The sequence below is a fragment of the Cupressus sempervirens genome, chromosome 11 (assembly GCF_028749045.1).
Source record: "Cupressus sempervirens isolate cs-2001-9-10 chromosome 11, ASM2874904v1, whole genome shotgun sequence".
NCBI classification, from domain to species: Eukaryota; Viridiplantae; Streptophyta; class Pinopsida; order Cupressales; family Cupressaceae; genus Cupressus; species Cupressus sempervirens.
Genome location: NC_143128.1, coordinates 737,914,595 through 737,921,704, shown reverse-complemented (window position 1 = coordinate 737,921,704; position 7,110 = coordinate 737,914,595). Strand labels below are relative to the sequence as shown.

The window sequence follows — 7,110 nt, the reverse complement described above, 5'->3', positions numbered from 1 at the left end:
TACCATGCATGTTTCTTACAAATCAAAACTTTCCTTTTTACCAAACACCAGGAAGTTTCACCATGTATATTAAGAGAAATAAAAAATGTACATACAAACCCTTATCATAGTCTAGGGTAAACAACGTATAAGGAAAAATCCAAAACCAACTATTGCTTTATCATATTCAAAAAAAAAATATTTCATTCATTTAAGAGAAAAGGTAAAACTTTATAAGAATGGACTTAGTCACTTACTATCACTTGCAATCGAATATGGAAACATAATTGCTAACTGTCTATAAATTCCCTGCTAAAAATTGTATATTAACATTCCAAGTCCATACATATAACATTAACCTCTTCTAGGTGGAAGGTAAACAATTTATATAACCTTCCCTTTGACCTTAAAACTTCACCTATTCATGTTTGATCCAAATAGAACTCTAACTATTGGACTTCTAGATTTTTGCAAGAAAAGTTGCATAACAACTTTTATTGCAATTGTTTGCAATTTTACAATTTTTATATAATCTAATCACAAAAACTTCACAATGCCTACCAAACTATACCAAAACACTTAAAAGGTTTAAGAAATTTGAAAATGATGATTTTTGGTCAACTTCCAAGATTTGACCAATCATTGACCACCCTCTGACTATGCTTCTAAGCTTATTATAACATCAAATCAACTTGCCTATATGCATAATAAGAATGCCTAAGCTATCTTCACTAGTACATTTGACCCCAGTTTTAGACCAAAATTTTCAACCATCTATTAAAATGGGGTCAAATTGGTCAGAATATGCAAGGAAAAATGTCTTTTTTTTAAATCCATGCCCGTGTTGGTTGAAATTTTGACCAACACTAAGTTTTGGTCAAAATTTTAACTAACACGAGCTTCATATTGTTTTTAAAATGAAAAAGGTTGAAGCCCTATTTCATTGTCAATGTGGTTTTTTGATGTTTTACTATTGGGGTTTCAGGGTTTAGAGAATAACATTGTGATTATTTCCCTCATAAGATCCAATGATGAGAGAAATATTAGATATCTGGATAAGCAAAATAGATTGTGCATTTCTATATCATGAGCAAGAGGAGCACTATATTTTTGTGGCAATCACAACTTATTGTTAGATTTCAAAGAGCGGGATTGTTTAAGTGAGGAAATATATCTTCATTGTCCAAGACATCCTTGCAACCCTTCTTTTGTTTGATGCAATAAAGATGCATCTTCTTTCAATCCTCTATTTTGCACATGGCCTTGCAAGGCTCTTCTCCAATGCGGCCACCTATGTGCAAGCACTTGTCATGATGGTAAGCATCCACACTGTGTCGAACAAGTTTGATGTAACAAGCCTAAAATATAAAGGCAATGTAATAGAGGTTAGCTCACTATAAGGTCAAAATGTACTTAGGAGGCTCATAAGGGGTCAATTTGTTAATCCTAGTTTAGTTTAGGTGGCCCCAACCCTTATGGCAGTGGGCCCCCTCCTCCCACAGGGCCTTCTGGGCCATTTATCGATCTACCACAAGCTTCTCAATAGCCTTATCAATAGGAATAGGCTGCAACAACAACAATACAGTCCTTTGCTCCACAGTTCCATTTGTCATTTGAATCTGGTAGTGGGGTTGAACTTATTATTGAAGCTAGAGTTTGTGAAGTTGTGGAAAAGATGGAGGACATCACTTTGCAGGCTTTGCTAGGCCTTGATGTGCATGGGCCATTTGAGATTGTAGTAGCTAGAATAATAGCACTATCAAGCAAGGGAGTGTGATTCCCATTGCATCCAGGAATGGGGAAAACTGGCACTAGGTGTATTGTCAAGGCTAATCTTTTTTTGCACAGCTTCCTGACAAGGATCTGCACCAATATGATGTAAGTTTCCATTGAACTTTACTCTATCATTCTTATGAAATATTGAAATTGAATCTTGCATGCTTCACTTATAATTTTCATTGCTGAAGGATTTTATAGATCTTATGCTTTCAAAATTAAATGTAAATTGTTCATTTTTAAACAAAATGAAATATTTGAAGTTTCTATTCCAACCCTTTCTGGGAGATGTTTCTAAATTGATTGCCTATGAGCTAAGTACATGATGTCTGGTCCTAAAATTGTTCTTGGCCCATTGAGCTATAAAATTTAAATTTGAACCATCTACAGATGAATTCAAAGAGCTTGTACAATAGGAGTAAATTTTTATAGTGTTGGCAATTCATGGTAAAGAAACATCTACTGTATCTGAAGGGTATTTGAAAACTTGACAAATGAGCATATATCTTAGGAGTGAAAAATGATTGGTTACTTTGCAAAATTCATTTTGAAATAGTATAGAGAAAATATTCATTATTGATGGCTCGATAAACTTGATCTATCTCAATAACATGCCTTTTATGCACTTAACTACAGTAAATTTACTAGTCTCTAGGCATACACATTGAGAGGAAACAGGGTAAGAAAGAAAAATTGAAAGACCAAATTTTGTTGTATTTATTAGTTCCATGCTCCCAAGGCATTTCACTTGTGCTAATTTGTTGTATATCAAATTGTATTATATACCAAGCATGGTAAAGTTTGACAATGAATCCATTCATAGGTGTTCTAGGCATAATTTTTATTGACTATTCTTGCTAACAATTTGACACTTTTCTCTGTATAGGTATCAATTACACCCAAGGTGACTTCCAGAGGTGTTAACAAGGTGGTAATGGAGCAATTTGTGAAACAGTATTAGGAGACACATTTGGGGAGGAGACTTCCTATATATGATGGTCGTAAGAGCCTATACACTGCTGGCCCTTTCCCATTTGCATCCAAGGAGTTTATGATTAATCTTCTTGATGAGGAAGATGGGTTGGGAGGCCCAAGGTAAAGAAATAGATTAAATTGATACTGGTAGAGTGATTTTTCAATCAAATGTTCTTTGTTGTTATTGTGGTGGTCCTCCTTTTCCACATTGTGGAAGTTCCTTCTTGGAAGCTTATTGTTACATGAAAGACTTGTTATGTTTGTAGAATAGTTATGCTCTATGATTCATTGCTATGCTGATTTAATGCTTTATTAAAGACATTCTAATTTTGTATTGTTATTTAGATTTCATGCTCTATTATGGTTAAGTGCTTGAAATTGCTAGTTGACATGAGTATAAATTTTGTGTGGCTTTACTATTCTAATAGTTCACACCATATATATTGTGGATTTCTAATAGTTCACACCATATTTATTGTGGATTTCTAAGTTTCATTTTTCTTATTGTATTTCTATTTGTGTTTCATATATCTGTCTTTACTTTAGGCCTAATCTTTATTGTTGTGATATATGCTTTTCTTTAACTAGAAATATTTAGCATGACCCTTTGTTGATTCTTGAGATATGCACTATTTGTTCTTCAAGAACTACATTTGTTTTTCAATTTACTAGGGCACTGGATGAGTCTTGGAAGCACTTTACCTATATTTACATCTCTTTCTTAATGAATTTATTATTCTAGTTTAGCACTACTATTTCTTTGTTAGAAAATGTTTCCCATGTCATTATATTATATTTTGTATCAGGAAGGTGTAATTATTAAGTTTACACTTGAATGGTGACCTAAAAATAACAACCGACAACCATCTCCCTTGTTGTAGATATGTCATTGACTACCTTCATTGAGCCATTGAATGTTATTGATTTTGTGGCTTAGCTCTAAAATAGGGACATGGGATCTAGACCATTGTCTGATGCTGATCGTATCAAGGCATAAGATTTCACGAACACCCAATTGGATTATATAAGATAGTTTTAAAATGTGGATGTAAATAATGAATTTAGTCTAATATAGTCATTGTGATATCTCTATTGAGATAGATTAAGAAGGCCTTGAGAGGTGTAAAATTTGAGGTCACACATCAAGAAAATATGTAGAGGAAATATCGTATTTATGGGTTGACTTTTGAACCCACCCAGGAATTAATGTAGGATTCTCAAGATGCTTAATATTAATAATATGAAAATGGAAATATTCTTATTACAAGAGGCTACAAGTTACATATATATGGTACACAACATCTTTTTGCTAATTATATAGTTTTTATAGGTTTCTTGTGGATGATAAAGCAACAATAAAATCTGTGGTGGAGTATTTCCAGGAGACGTATGGATTTACCATACAACATACTACTTTGCCATGCCTACAAGTTGGAAATATCAAAATCCAAACTATTTTCCAATGGAGGTATGCTTTTGTAAGTCAAATAAAATCTTTTGGAACAAGAAGTGCTTTGTAGAAGTCAGCTATGTTTCTATTTATTTATGTAGAATACTCATTGGTGTAACTAAATAGGTTTGTAAAATGGGAGAGGGCCAATGCTATTCAAAATGTTTGAATGAAAGGAAAATTACTACCCTTCTAAAAGTTTCATGTTAGCATTCTAGAGAACGAGAGACAAACATTTTATAGGTATTCTCTCCTTGCATGGTTTGCAGATTCTTTATTGACTGGTCTTACTTATTTATATGATAACAACAAATGCCTCCAAGCAACCCACTATGTAGGAGATCGAAATAGTAGTGGTAGAGGTCAGTTTTAACATAATTTATTTTTCTAAATTTTATGTGCTTTTAAAATTATCATGATCAAATAAGATTCTTAAGAACAATAAATAGATATACCTAAGCAACAATAGAATATGCAATGCTTTATCCATACTGTGCCTATGAGGTTCCTTGTTTGTTTGTTGATGAGTTGGGAGCCATGCTGACCTTTTTTTGATCCCATTATTTATCTTTTCTATGAAGCTTCTTAGGCCAAGTCATCTATTTTGTTGGCCATCACCATTTTGTTAGCCTGTATTCAACCATTCTTGTAGGTAAATAATTCACAACTCTTGTAATGCCCTACAAAGGGATCCAAAGAATTAACCTAGAATTTCACTAAGTCAACTTATGCATAATAACATAAGAAATAACAATAACCATTTAAAAGTAAACATAAACAAAATAGGTTACATTCTCCATGGATCCCTTAACATTGAATCACATCTAATTTATCTATTCATCTATCATCACATCCTCATGAAATAATAATGAAAAGTCCAATGTTCATAAATTACATTTCCAAATGCTCAATCATCCACTGTACATGTCACAAGGTATGATAGGCTTAAAATAATATGCATATGTGAAATAAAGTATATCATCATTCTAATTCTCATCCATGATGCAATAACATAAATGAATCCTTACATCATACATGATACATCATCATAAGAGATAACCATAAGTAATCAACATAAATATCTAAGTGCACAGTTCCTCCCAATTGTTAATAGCATCATTAGACCATTGTGGGTCCTAGCCATCCCTCCATGCATAAGATTCCAAATCACCAAAGAGATCATCGATATTAACATAGTAGGAATGTCACTCCTAAATCATACTACATCATATGAAGAAAGTAATCTGACATGCAAATATAAGCATAAGATAACACCATCTAACATATGCTAAACATCATTGAAAGGATACATATCCACCATCATAGTTCAAGAATGCATCGACAACGATGTCTCAAATGGATCTCAAATGATAAGGGTGGAAAAAAACTACCACCTAACCATGTGGAACCTAAGTGGTCCACTCCCACCATGCTGAGGAGATAATCTCAAGTCCCAAACAGGCTATCCAAATCACATAGCATAAATCTCTATAAGTCTAGGAATCCTAAAAGTATACTAACTCAAAGGTTCCAATCACAAAACTGACATCTAATCTCAGAGGCACACAATGACATGTAGGAAACCTACTCTATAAGTGGGCAAGTGTCATCACATTAATCATGTAGAAGTTACCCTGGTAGTTAGCTTAGGACTCTAGGGTCCCTACTGATTCCTATGTGGCCACTAGTATCCTCTCATACTGACAAGGCATAATATGGAATGTAAGGTCACAACCAAGCTTTCTCTCTACTCCCATCCTAGTCTATACTAGCACTTGAGGCATGGGTGAGAACAAAACAATTATCTTTTTAGGTTCATTTAGTTAGTATTAGGTGTGAATGTTTTCACTTATTAAACAATTGACAATGAGTTACCCTAGCAGCCTCTTAGGGCCTCGACCCTCATTGCAAGCCACTTCCTGACACTACAAGCAAATAACCTACCCTAAGCTCATGGAATCATAAATCTTATAATCACCCCAGTCCTAGACAAGTGAGTGGAAAGAAATACCAAAAGATAATCCACAAAAAGAACATCAAATATCCATAATAAAAGCATCAATTCTCCATGAGTAACTGAAAAGCATCCATAGATAATCATGACCACAACAGTTCTCTATTGGCAACTGAACATATCACTGATAATCAAAAGTATCCATTGGTTCTCAATAACCAAAATATATCTCAAAATCATACTGATTGAAGACTCCAAAACGGTCGAGTCAAAACATGTCACAACATGACATCATAAATCAACATTTCAGTCCCATCATGGCAACTGGAAAGTAATCCAAGGATAATTGATCAATGACTCAAAAATGATTAAGTCAAATGTCTCATACATATGAATCTCAGCTTCACACAAGAAGACTGAAAAGCAATAACAATCAGTAAATACAACATCTCATAGAGCATACCATTAGATAACCATGTTTGGGTTTATAAAGATCAAAATTAAGACATCATCATGACATCGAAATCATCACCCCCGAGCCTCTGGTAGACATCCTATAACTGGTCAACACTAGTCAACCCAAAACCCAAAATAGATAGCATAAAGAAAACACAATGCAAGCACATGTTTTGGTTTGCTAAAATTACATAGTTGAGTAATGTGTGGAGGTCTCAGTTTTCATTTTCCAATTTTAGATATTGAATGGAGGAATGTTTGTACGTTTTCCTAACCCATGTAAATGTTTGGTAAATAAAGGTTTCCCTTTATAACTCTAAAACTCGATCTTCCAATTATTAAAATGATACTTTGTTTATTTAATGTTATTTGAAAAAATCCCCCATAAAATTTAAATAGTAAATTTTGACATGAGAATTACCAATTAATTCCATAACATCTTTTCTTCATAATCCAGATCAATTAATTGAACCTATATATACAGTGAGACTATAATATTACAAAATAATTTATGATTATA

General features: G+C 33.4%; 2 pseudogenes; both read left to right on the top strand.

The window, feature by feature from the left end:
• Positions 1 to 1,205: 1,205 nt before the first annotated feature.
• On the top strand, positions 1,206 to 2,872 carry LOC149531743 (protein argonaute 1D-like; annotated as a pseudogene).
• A 729-nt stretch (positions 2,873 to 3,601) lies between these two features.
• Positions 3,602 to 4,423, top strand: LOC149531742 (protein argonaute 1A-like; annotated as a pseudogene).
• Positions 4,424 to 7,110: the final 2,687 nt, after the last annotated feature.